The sequence below is a fragment of the Falco cherrug genome, chromosome 5, assembly GCF_023634085.1.
Source record: "Falco cherrug isolate bFalChe1 chromosome 5, bFalChe1.pri, whole genome shotgun sequence".
Classification (NCBI taxonomy): Eukaryota; Metazoa; Chordata; class Aves; order Falconiformes; family Falconidae; genus Falco; species Falco cherrug.
The window spans coordinates 48,383,930-48,397,250 of NC_073701.1; the positions used below are offsets into that span (position 1 = coordinate 48,383,930).

At 39.1% G+C, this 13,321-nt stretch overlaps 2 protein-coding genes across 2 annotated transcripts in view; one reads left to right on the forward strand and one right to left on the reverse strand.

Moving 5' to 3' along the window:
- The window catches only part of LRRN3 (leucine rich repeat neuronal 3), a 34,980-nt gene extending 29,826 nt beyond the window's left edge, over positions 1-5,154 (reverse strand). The window contains exon 1 of the mRNA XM_005444033.4: positions 4,606-5,154. The gene's annotated coding sequence lies outside the window, so the exon portion shown is untranslated. The remainder of the gene's footprint in view (positions 1-4,605) is intronic.
- The window catches only part of IMMP2L (inner mitochondrial membrane peptidase subunit 2), a 478,086-nt gene that overhangs the window by 226,053 nt on the left and 238,712 nt on the right, over positions 1-13,321 (forward strand). The window lies entirely within an intron of this gene.

Below are 13,321 nucleotides of genomic sequence, written 5' to 3' on the forward strand. Positions count from 1 at the left end.
CACCTAAGCTTAAGATTTTTACCATTCTTCTAGAGACTTCATGATATTTCCTGGCAGAGTGGTTGTTTGCATGACAAAACCCATCTAGTAAAAGACTCTAGGGGTAATACTAATAATCAGTAGATATTTTGAAAAAAATATTCCCTGTAGCATTTTATTCAGCTTTGCAGCATTTACCTCTAAATACAGATGCTTATGCAGGGAAGGGACTTCCAAATGATTTCTTTTCTGCCAATGTTGTCAAAAAGCATTTCCCACTTTGAGATTGTGGGAGCTGAGAGCAAAAAAGAGGCAAAATTTCTTTTTTGCTCTAATTCAGAGGTCAGTTAGAGTTAGGCTACTGTTTAAATTTGGGGCAGATATTTTAATGAATTCCAGAAATACAGCAGCCAAATAGAAATGATGGGAACACAGAGATCTTATTTCATATTTCCTTTGAATTAGCCTGTTACTGCTTGTGGCCAAGCAGTTACAGCGAATAGGCAAGCTGAAAGAGAGTGAGTTTTATTGAGATAAATCTTTTTGTGAAGAAGCATTTCTAAAAGAAGGATAATTGTTTCAAGGATACACTGTATAAGTTTGTGTTTATGAAATTAAACTTTCTGTTAATTTTAATGTCTTTACGTTTGTTTGTGCTTTGCAGAAAACCAGTAAGCAGGTTTGGGAATGCTAGGAGTGAGAGCATATCTGTAGTTTGTTCTTCCAAGCAGTTTGTAAATTAAAGCTAAGAAATCATAAAATAGAAGTAAATGAGCATGGTAAATATAATCCTATTTATCAAATGATGTTTCCTTTGGCTCATATGACTAGAACATGTCTTTAAGTATTGAGAGAAGAAAACTTGCACATTGACTATCTTTTTTATTTCTTTGCTGTTTTTTTTCTTATGATTGATTTATTATACAGCACCATCTTCCATGTATAAAGGATAGGAAATCCTGCTGGGAGAGGGTAACTGGATCAAGAAAAATTGTGAAAGTAGTTTGTATTTCACCCTCATGAAAATGCTCTTTCTCACCAGGTGGCACACTCAGTTACTCCACAAAGAACCCAAAGTGGAATAATTTTATTGACATCTATCTGGATATTTCTCTGGTGCAGATGAGTATAGCTCCATGTGCTGTGCTAATAAAACTGTATCAGTTCAGATCAGCTGAGAGTATGAATTTATTGCGGAAACATTGATGATATCATTTACAGACTTTGTGTATGACACTGAAGGTCATACTATTTGTTTAAATAAAGTTCTTGGCATGAAGAATATTAAGGAAAGTTCTTTATGAACAATGTCAGTTCACAATAATGGCGTTTAACAGTTTGTAGACTGGTCAGTTGAATAAGTAAAAGGCACAGTAATTCGTTTTACAGTTACATTACAGTTGTAATGAGAAGTATTGATTTTTCTCTTAATACTAATGACCTTTCTAATGACATCTGTCACTGCTATTACTTCTCAAATTCTACTGGCATTTTCCCTTCAGTAAAGTAAAGGATTTTAATTGCTTCTTGTAATGTTAGAATAAGAATTAATATTCCTTTTAAAGTAATATGAGGTCTTGAGGACTTATTCTGTTAAAAAATAATTAAAAATTTTAGAAGCTCTCCTGTTTTAGGTCTTCAAAAAGAGTTCCTTGAGCCCTATGTGTGAAATCAGTTTCTCATTGTCTGTTTTTGCTAGGTGATGTTACGTGGAGTTTGTGGAATTGAAAGTGGAAGAGTTTACCAACACAGTTTCTGAGGTCTCTCTCAAGAGTTTTGTTTTCCTTCAGCTTTTACTATCTGAAGGAAGGCTATAGGAATGAACTAAAACATTGATGTACTATAACTCACTAAAACCTTATGCCTATAGTTCAAAAATGGCTTAGTTGTTTCTTTGTGGTATTTTTTCTTTCAGAAGTAATATAGAGCTTGTCTTGAAAAACTCTTCTGTTTTCTACTGCTTATCTTCTGTTGCTTTAGGTGCTCTAAAATTTGGCTATTAAACACCAGCCATTTAAAGTTAGAGTGGTTGTCACCAAGCAGCAAAGCTTTAGGTTTACTTGTGGAATTATTATTAATATAAAAAAGATTAGGGGTAAGACTCAAAGAAAGTGGCACCAACACTGCTAAATGGTTTGCTCTCACTTGCAAATGATTTTGTCCTCTAGTCAAGGAACAAGTGATCACAAGTGATTTTCAGGATGTCAGTATGTTCATAAGTTGCTCATTTTTGATCAGTTAACAAGGATTGTACATGGTATTTTTGACTGCATTACAGGTAGCAATGTTGCCTAGCTGATCTTGTCTAATTCTGGTGCAAAAGAGAAATACTCACCTACTTCTGGGTACTCCAAACAGGCATGATGTGATGTCATGGTCAGATCTACCTCCCTGAAAGGCGGTACTTCGGGGTTGCCATAACAACATCAACCAGTCATTGTCTGACACTACAACATTATTGCAGGAGCTTTGAGGGAGTATTAACCAAAATACAGTCACCATACATTTGACTACTTTGCTATTTAAGAATGTCTATGCTGTGTACTCAGACAGTGCATCTACAGCATATTTTCTCTGTACATGTACAATTGGGAAGACCACTTTTTTTGAAACTCTTTGGCATATCTATAAAATATTTTAAAGTAGCGCATTAGAGTATATGTGGCAAAAACCAATATGCATTACTGTAAAGTTATGCATATTTACTTATTTTTTGCATTAAAAATGAGTAGGGATAAAGATTCAGAACAGCTGAGCATGTACTGTGGTATATAGGAAAAGTTTCATCTGAGTAGTCCTTTGCATATAGCATGAAAAGATCAGAATCAGGTTTTCTCTCCTTATTGTATAGTGCATTCTGTAAAAATCCAAGCCAGTAGCTTGAAATTCTTGTTTTAACAGCTAAAATGCACATGCAATGTAGGTGAAAACAAGATATTTAATTGAACCTGAGATTGTGGTTCACACAATAAAATAAGCCAGCTTGCTTTAACTAGATTTCATAGACCATCTGAAATAGAGGAAGCAAGCTTGCCAATAGCAGGAGCTAATGCTTCAATACCTTTCATTTTGTACTCTGAAAAGGAAACCTCTTCTTAAGCTCATTCATTTTCCAGAGGGAATATCGAATGCTGTGGCATATTGTCAGAGCTGCTTTATTGTCACCATTTACAAAGGTCACCTGAATTAATTGACTTCTTACCATACATATTGTTAAGCTACCCGTTTCCTGACATTTATGGAAAGGTGGCAGGCTTACGGCCATTGGCTATCTGTTGATGGTTGTTTCACAGTGTTTGTTTCTCAAAACACAGTCACTCAAAAATTTCAAGCAAATAATTGTGTTGCTGTACAGGAACAGATTATTTATAATGTTCTCCAAGGTATACGGGAGTGAGGGGGTGGGGGAAGAAAAAGGGGTAGGAGAAATAATCTATATACTGAGCTGTTTTTAATACAGGAATAGTACTCTAAAAAGCAAATAAAATCATGCAGGAAGATGCAGGTTGTATTTTTTCACTTTGAAGCAAGCATTAGATAGCTAACCTGTCTTTTTCACGGTGTAAAGTAAAATCTCTCTCTGGCTTTCACTGATGCATGGATCACAGATCCATGCTGATGGACTTTACTGAATGTGTTTTCATCTGAACGGATACTGAGGTACTCTTATACTGCATGAAAGAAATTATATACACATGCATAAACACAAACACATTAGTCAAGAGCAGTGCCAGCATGGAATTTTATGTTGATTAAATTGGTTGAATAGAAAATTACTGTCTGTTTTCTAGCCTTCTGTATTTACTGCCCCCTCCATCTCCCCCTGTGTTGGGTTCTTCTCTTTCTGAATAGCAGTGCTGGGCAAAAACTCCTAGACATGTGAAAACAAAGACATGGAAAGCAAAGGCAAACAGTTCTGAGCCTCCCTGTACTAAAACAGGCAAAGCTTTTGTAGTGATGGATTTGAACAGTCTCCTTACATGAAAATATACTTTAGAGGCACCCTGCTGCGATCCTGTTAATTACCAAAGAAGATTAGAACTCTTCTGCTTAATGTGATCCTTTTTACCTAACGCATCCATTCCAGCTGCACCAGTAATCAGACATTCACACTGTCCCTTCTGACTGGAAAGGGGATGTTTTTAAGTGAAGTCATTTGCCACAATCCTTAAGATGTAGTCTGGCAGAAATTCAATAACTGTTTGTGATATGCTCATTCAGCCTCGCTGCTCAGTGGTTTTTAGGTCCTGACATAACAGCATTTCCCTTAATCCTAGCACTGGAGAAAAGAAAGGAGGCTGTCCTGTATCTTGTTTTATTGGTTTCAAAACACAGAGCAACTGTGTAATTTGATTTTGCATCTGAAACACCAGGGGAAACGTCCTCCCTTTATAATTTTTTATCCTTTGATGTTCTTTCAGGCTAGCAAATGCACAAATCTGATACTCTTGCAAGCATATTTAGATTATCTCTGGCACAAACAGCAAATTACATTTGCGTTTCCGTTCAGAAAGTAAAACGTGAAAATACGCTAATAAAATAACTTTACAGAAAGAAGAAAGGGGAAAGAGTTTACAGGTTGAGATAAAAACCAGGATAAAAGATCGAAAATAAAGAGGAACTTACCGTATAAGAGTAGTTTCAGAGCTGGAGTTCTTGCATCTCAGTAATTTTGATTCTGTACTTCAGGTAACCACATACTTGTATTAAACCCAGAGTCTGAATAGATGTGCATACACGTATGTCTGTGAGTCGGTGTGCGTGTGTGCGCCTAATGGTATATCATACAAAGATGTATCTATTGATATCCTACAACATGCGAGACTCTCTGTGCTGCCAGCTGAGATCACTTACATTTGCCAGAGCGCTGTTGCTGCCTGGCTGGCTGAGGCTCGCAATCCAGTGGAGGGCGGGGAGGGGGGAGAGAGCAAGAGATGCTCGCTAGCCGTTCCTATTTCTCCTTGTTTCCATGGTGGTTAGTGGTGCATCAGTCACCCGCTCGGCTGTCACACTGACATGGTGCTGCCTGCTCGGCGGTCATTAATAACAGAGCCCCTTCCACTCCCCAGAGAGCAGCCAATGCCTCGTCGTGCCCAGATGCCGCGCAGCGTGCGTGGCTGCGCCAGCCTGGTTGGCGTGGGAAGCTGTCTGTTACGTGACACTGCTGCCTCGGCTATGGGTACATGAAACAAGCCTTTGCACGCTTCCACATCTCTTCCCATTTGTGGGAGTTACAGGGCATGCTTTGTGTTTGTACGGAGCAGCTCAGGAGGTTGAACACCCACCCCACGCCCACCCCCACCCCCCACCCCCCTTTTTTTTAAGGCTATATAAGGATGCCTTCTGTGCTCTAGAACAACTTATTAGATACCACTGAAGTTCGGCAAAGGCTGCTGTAGTTCAGAGGATACTGCATGTTGAAACCACTCAGGAAACATATGTCATGCCCGCCCCACCCCCCACCCCCAGTTTTGGTGCTTTTTTATTAAGCTTAAGAAAGAAAATATTTTTCATGCTCCTTCTTTTCCAATTTCTATCAAATATTAAATTTTATTGTATATGTTTATCTGTAAATGTAAGAGCAATAATACATCTTACTGAGAAATAAAAATTCAGAATAAACTGAGGAAGGGGTTGCTTAAATAAAGTCAGTTTCTTTCAGTCTCTGTCTACTTGACTCTCTCTTCTGTGGCCATCTAATTATATAAACAATGGGCTGCACAGATTTTTCCTTCCCTTCCCTCCTTCTTCCTTTCTTTCTCCCTTCTCCCTTTGTGCCATACCCTTTTGTGAAGAATCTTTTTTCCTGTTTATTCTGTATCTGTGAACAAGTGGTATACAAACTATGATGGTTTTAAAAATTGTAAAATGCTTTGTGATTTTCTTTTGAATTTAAGGGAAGTATACACTGAAATACATCATCCTTTTCCCCAGATATACAAAACAACAAATGAGATAGATGTTGTTAGTAAAAGGTTTTTTTTTTTTTCATACATACTGTTTTATATAAAGGAAGTTGCTCTGTAATAGAAAATGAACAATAGTGAAATACAAGGAGTTGATTATCAACAGGTCAAAACGAAAATGTTGGATATCTTACAGGAATTCAGCCCTGACTGAGGCAGCCCACCCTCTAGTGGATCGAAGTGAGATGCGGTTCTCTTTTCATGCTTCTGCTTTGAAGGCTCAAAGTCCTGTCTAATAATAGTATGAAAAAATTCTGAAGATTAGCAAACAGTGTAAATTAATGTACTTTTTGTAACAGCAATAGCACCAGAATTCTGTTATGAAAAGGTTACTATTTTATGAACATCATATATAATTTCTATTCAATTTGAGTCGGAAAGCATGTGCTACAATATTTTTTTTTTATCCTGTAAGAAAATTAATTTACACTTCAAAAAAATCACTTTTTATGAAAAGTGAATTAAACTAATACCAACTTCTTGAATAAATTTGTTTGTTATAATTGGTTAGGGCAAATTTTGCAAAATCAGTCCTGTTTGACTCACTGATACATTGTTGTGGCTGTAATAAAACAGTTTTCTGTTTTATTTATAAGAAGCTTCCTCAAATTTTTAAATAGTGTATTTAAACTAAGTATAGGGAACAACATTTTAATTTTTTTAAAGATATCTGCTGTTCTGTTTTCACACAGCTGAGTGGGACTGTCTCATACAGGAAGTAATGACACGTAAGTGACAGACTGCAAATAGGTAAGATACTGTAGGGTGGGAGGAAGGCCAAGTGCCGCTTTCATTTTCTCCCATTTGCTTATTATAGGCATTACATTTTTTTCTAATGTGCGTTAAAGAGGTATAGCAGAAACAGTTGGGGCCAACCCATATTTGGTTACCTTTCAAGTCTGCTTGCCTGGGGTTGAGACAGGGAATGCCTCAGGCCAGGAAGATGTCATGTCACCTTTCTGTATCTTCAGGGCTCATTGGTGAAGCCGTGAGTCTCCCTTACTCCCGCAAGGTAGCTCTTTGAGACTCTGATAGCACTTAATGTTCACCACCAGTAGCTGCAAATACAAACCATTGTACATCTCCCAAAGAGAACCTGTGAGCCTTCCTTCCCTGCTGCACGTGACAACCACTGTCTGATGGAACAGTGCTCAGGGTGTGTTAAGAAGCACAACCCAAAGCTGGATTAGTAAGACTTCTTGCCACGCTACCCCCCCCACCCCCCCACCCCCCCCCACCCCCCCCCCGCAAAAATGGGAATCCTTCCTGATCTCATGATCTCAGCCATGTGGCTAGTCACACCTATCCCAAACAAAAGATGTAAACCTGTGCTACAGGGGTGCTACGGTGCGTAGAGTAAGAGAGAAGAAAACTTTAAAAAAATTTGGAAAAATTAAAAAAAAAGGAAAATGTTCTCTTAAAACCAAATAAATACTGCTATTTCTCTTATCTCAACCAATGGAGATACAGAAGTTCTGGGGAAAAGGGAATAGGTAGGGTCTACCATTGCCCTACATGGCAATGTACTCACTGTTGTTCATTCAAAATCTGACTTTCTAGTTAACACGCGAATCATGTGAAAATATATTCAATGATTTAACATGTGAAATTAAGATTATAGAAGTGCTTCATTTTGGTTGATTGGTATGGACTATGTAATTAGAGGGCTAAATAATTAAATCAGCTAAAGTATACTTGCATAAAGAAAGTGAGTTCTTATGATAGGCTATATATGCAATTAAAGTACCTCCTTGATAGGCATACATTTACATATTAGTTAAAATGTTATTATATCATAATAAAGTTCTGTTTCATAAAAAGTGAAATAATTCAGTTTTTTAATTTAGCTAATGCTAAAGAGTATGTGTTTTTTCAAACTATCTGCAAAAGAAAAATATCTTTTATAACCAATACAATTATCATGATTAAGTTTCATTAAGTTATTTTCCTGCTGATTTCAGTGTGATGTTTGGTGGTTTTAAAATAGCAATGTAATCTATTTCACTAGAATTATATATATATAGCTTAATGGGTTACAGGATAGAAAAAAAAATCTCAGACTGGTATAGAGATGATGAAAGTAATGTAGGCTAACTCCAGGTATTTATTTAGCATGCGTTTTATCTTTTTACTGTGGGCACATGAAAATAAACTAGGTAATTATTTGTTTGTAGTGGACAATTAATGGGATGTATAAAAAACTTAGTTATAAAAATACAGTGGTTGGTTCTGGGTCTGCATTTTACTTAAAACTGGAAGAGGATTTCAAAACTTTTTCCTTTTTTCGTTGCATAGAAAGGTGGAGCATCCTTGGGCTTTAATATCCTGTGGGCTTGTGGCTCAGGGAATTAATGGTGACCATTTCTAGTGTTTTTAGGCTTTGAGAACACAGCTGTGTTTAGAATGCAGCAAGTATAGTTAAAAACTGAAATAAATACTATGCAATTAAAGAAAAAAAACACACCAGTATTTGATTTAAATTCAAAGATAACACACGTTATATCAGAAATGGGCAATTAAAAAAAATCTTTTTAAGTGCATATCCGTACAGATTATGTCCAAGTGTAAAAGAGCCAACACTTTTTGAATATCTTTATCGCTTATGACTACACGTGCCCCAGTCTTGGTTTCTGAGGCACTGTAACTACAAGGAAGAGGGCTGCGTGGTGGCTCTTTGCAGTTGCTTCTTGTAACCCTTAGAGTAAAAAAGAGAGGAGCTGGTGAGCTGGTGTTTGACAGATTATTTCTCACCCGTTCTGTAATGCATACCCTTAGTGTATCTTCTGTGTGAGGTGCGGGACGTATTCCTTTCCGAGTGAAGGTCTGGATTTGCTCAGATTCAAAGAAATCTGTCTTGTGGCATCATCAGTTAACTTATTGACTTATTAATTATTAGCAGGTTTCATTGCGTGATTTGCCCGGAAGAGAGAAAAAGTGCCACTGCTTCATGTAACCCTGTTCTGCCAGCATTTTCAGTGCAATGTCATCAGCCTGACACTGTCATGGACATTTTTAGATATGATGGCCACTGTTGATATTTTACTAAGGGCTATGCTTCCATACAGATAAGGAGTAACTTTTATTAACGTGTATCCCTCTGAAACTGAGTCATGTTTTCAATGATAAGCAAAAGCAATACTTCTAGCTCTATTTCTTGTCTTTTTTGAAGATGCAAGTCTTATTGCCAATGAGTTCAGTTTCTAAGTACAGTTGTACTTTATAATGGAAAGCATTATGCACAGATTACTTAACCTGCTACCAGCTTTCTTTTATCAGATCTCAGAGTTAGTGGTAGGATAGAGGTAAAGCAGATGGAAACAAATGTAGGCCATGAACCTGTAAAGAATTTCACATAAGGAAAAGTTCACATCTACACAAAGCACCAGCTACTTCATTGAAAGCTATGTAGGTAGTAGGTGCTGTATGACTTAGCAAAATCTGGAACTGTGTAGTAAAAAGAGCCATACAGCACAGGCCAATTCAGTCATGTGCGATGGGGATGAATTAAAGTAGTGGCTATAAGTTTGTGCTTATCTTGGTGATCAAGGGGATTTTGCATATTCCAGCAAACTTGCCTTTTCACATAGTAACTATGTTCTATGAAACAAAGGACAAGATTCCAGGGAAGAGCTGTAACTTCTTTCCTCATAGGTTCTAGAGCTGTAGTCAGCCTTTTTCAGGAATCACCTGAGGTCTGACAAATCTTAACATGTTTTATACCTATTGGGTTCAACTCAGAGTTCTGTCTGGGTTCTTATAATTTTCATCCCTGGCTCTATTTTAATAGGAAAGAATCTCTGGCATACCTTCAGCATCTGGTGAAAGCTGGAAGTGAGTCACACATAGCAACCACAACCTCGCTATGCTGTGTGGGAATCTTAATGAAGACAGAGTAGTGAAAAGCAGCTAGAGAATCCTTATCTGCAGCTGGATTAGGTAGATGAAATATGGGATCTGTAAAGAGGCTTTCAAGCTCAGTGTATGCATTTCATTTTAAAAATTGTTTCATTTCAGTATGTTTCTGTCCTACTTGTGACATTTCAGGTTTTTTGTAATCTACAGTAATTGAATATAACTTACTGGAAACTTCTCAATGGTGTATCTTTAAGACTGGGATCACATAATCACAGAATGGTTCAGAGTTCAAAGGGACCTTTGAAAATTATCTAGTCCACCCCCCCCTGCTAAAGCAGGTTCACCCAGATCAGGTTGCACATAGTCATGTCCAGATGGTTTTTAATATCTCCAGGAAAGGAGACTGCACAACCTCTCTCGGCAGCCTGTTCCAGTGATCTGTCACCCTCAAAATAAAGTTTGTTCTTATATTCAGGTGGAACTTCTTGTGTTGCAGTTTGTGCCCGTTGCTTCTTGTCCTGTCACTGGGCACTACTGACAAATCTGGCCCCATTGTCTTAACACTTGCCCCTAAGATATTTGTATGTATTGATAAGATATCTTCTCAGTCTTCTCTTCTCCAAGCTAAACAGACCCGGCTCTCTCAGCCTTTCCTCATAAGGAAGATACCCCAGTCGCCTAATCATCTTCATAGCCCTCTGCTGGACCCTCTCCAGTGGTTCCCTGTCTCTTGAACTGGGGAGCCCAGAACTGGACACAGCACTCCAGATTTGGCCTCACCGGGGCAGGGTAGAGGGGGAGGATAACCTCCCTTGACCTGCTGGCCGTGCTTCTCCTAATGCACCCCAGGATCCCATTGGCCTTCTTGGCCACAAGGGAACGCTGCTGGCTCATGGGCAACGTGCTGCCCACCAGAACACCCAGGTCCTTCTCTGCAGAGCTGTCTTCCAGTAGGTCAGTCTGTGCTGTGATTGGGGTTGTTCCTCCCTGTGTGCAGGACCCTACACTTGCCTTTGTTGAACTCCATTATGTTCCTCCCTGCGCAACTCTCCAGCATGTCCATGTCTCGCTGAACGGCAGCACAGCCTTCTGGTGAATCAGCCACTCCTCGCAGTTTTGTATCATCAGCAAACCTGCTGAGGGTACGCTCTGTCCCTTCATCCAGGTCATTGACAAATGAGTTGAACAAGACTGGATGCAGTACTGATTCAGCTGGCTATGAGCCTCCAGCTAGATTCTGTGCCTCTGATCACAACGCTCTGAGCTCTGCAATCCAGCCAGTTCTCAGTCCACCTCACTGCCCATCTTACCCACACTTCTTGAGCTTACCTATGAGGATGTTATGGGAGACAGTGGCAAAAGCCCTGATGCAGTCAAGGCAGAGAACAATCCACCACTCTCCTCTCATCTACCCAGCCAGTCATTCCATTGTAGAAGGCTATCAGATTGGTCAAGCACAATTTCCCCTTGGTGAATCCATGTTGAATGTTATTGATGACCTTCTTTTCCTCCACAGGCGTAGAGATGACACCCAGCACGAGCTGTTCTATCACCTTCACAGGGACAGAGGTGAGGCTGACTGGCCTGTATTTTCCTGGGTCTTCCTTCTCACTCTTTTTGAAGACTGGAGTGACATTGGCTTTCCTCCAGTCCTCAGACACCTCTCCTGTTCTCCATGACCTTTCAAAGATGATGGAGAGAGGCTTGGCAATAACATCTGCCAGCTCATTCAACACTTGGGGGTGCATCCCATCAGGGCCCATGGATCTGTGGGTGTCAGGTTTGCTTAAGTGATCTCTAACATGATCCTCCTCGACCAAAGGAAAATCTGCCTTTCTACAGACTTCCTCTCTTGCCTCCAGGGTCTGGGACTCCTGAGGGCTGGCCTTAACAGCAAAGACTGAGGCAAAGAAGGCATTCAGTAGCTCCACCTTCTCTGTGTCCTTCGTCACCAGGGCACCAACCTCACGCAGCAGCAGGCCCCCATTTTCCTTAGTCTTTCTATTCCTACTGATCTCCTTGAAGAAGGCCTTCTTGTTGACCTTGACATCCCTCACCAGATTTAATTCCAAACAGACTTAGCCTTCCTTGTCACCTCCCTGCATGCTTTGACAGCACACCTGTATTCCTCCCAAGTGGCCTGTTCCTTTTTCCACATCCTGTAAAGTTCCTTCTTCTGTTTGAGTTTTGCCAGAAGCTCCTTGTTTATCCATGCCTATCTCCTGCCTTCTTTGCATAATTTTTTACTCATGGGGATGCATCACTTTTGAGCTTGGAGGAATTGATGTTTGAATATTAGCCAGCTCCCTTGGACTCTCCTACCTTCTGGAGCCATAACACATGGGATTCCTCCAAGCAGGTCCTTGAAGAGGCCAAATTTAGCTCTCCTGAAACCCAGGGTTGCAATCCTACTTATTACCCTGCTCCCTTGATGCAGGATCCTCACCTCCAGCATCTCATGGTCACTGCAGCTAAGGCTGCCCCCAGACTTCATATCCCCAACTAGTCCTCCTTTCTGAAACACAAAGTCTAAGCACACCTCCCCTTGTTTGCTTCTCGACTACCTGCATCAAGATGCCCTTGTTGAATTCATAATGATCTGTCTGTTGCTCGTGGGACCTAGTATGTGCATGGAATATACCTTTTAGTCTCATGGCAATTTTAGCTATTCCATATCTGAGGTTGATGAAGAAAATGGTGGCAGCAATTATATGAATATAAGGTCTAGAATTTTCACCCTGGTTGGACTTGTTGTAGTTCTTATGGGTGGTGGTAAATCTTGAAGTTTCTGTTCGTATAGAGAAGACTTTCTACATTTCTTTGCTCATATCTGTTTTTGTTTCTATGGAGAATTAACTAATATTTTATCTGAAACATGTTTACCCTTTTTTTTGTTAACACTGCTCAGTGTGGCAAATAGTATATGATCAGGGAGAGAGAATTCCTTCTCCAACTAATCAATTTTTTTAACTTACCCACTTTCCCTGGTAATGTCACTTCTATTATTTTAGGTATATATGCCAAGCCTCCATGTGCTTCTCAAGGGTAGAACTTCAGACTTGATATTTTTTACCTTTTTTGATGAAACTAAACAAACACTATGTTTGTTACATTTTATTCTGTTTTAATATTAAAAATAGATAAACAGCAATTGCAGTTCTAGATTATTTGCTTTTAACTTTGCACAAGAGCTATATTGCTGGTTTTGAAATCTGTACAGCCATTAAGCTAAATATTAGAACTAGAATGTCATGTTGCTTTTTGGTGCTTTTAGTCTGAGACTGAGTATTGCGGTAATTTTTCCATGCCATGAATAGCATGAAGTTATCTTGGTGATGATAAGGAATAGCATGGATATGTGCAGTGTGTTCAGAATATCATTACCACATGACAGTTTAAATCAAATACACTAAACTATTGGAATGTGATGGGTACTGAAGTCAAGTTCTTAGTAGTTTAGTTACACAATTTCATTTTTTTCAACTTGCAAATCTAGATAATTAATTAAAAGGTCACTGGAA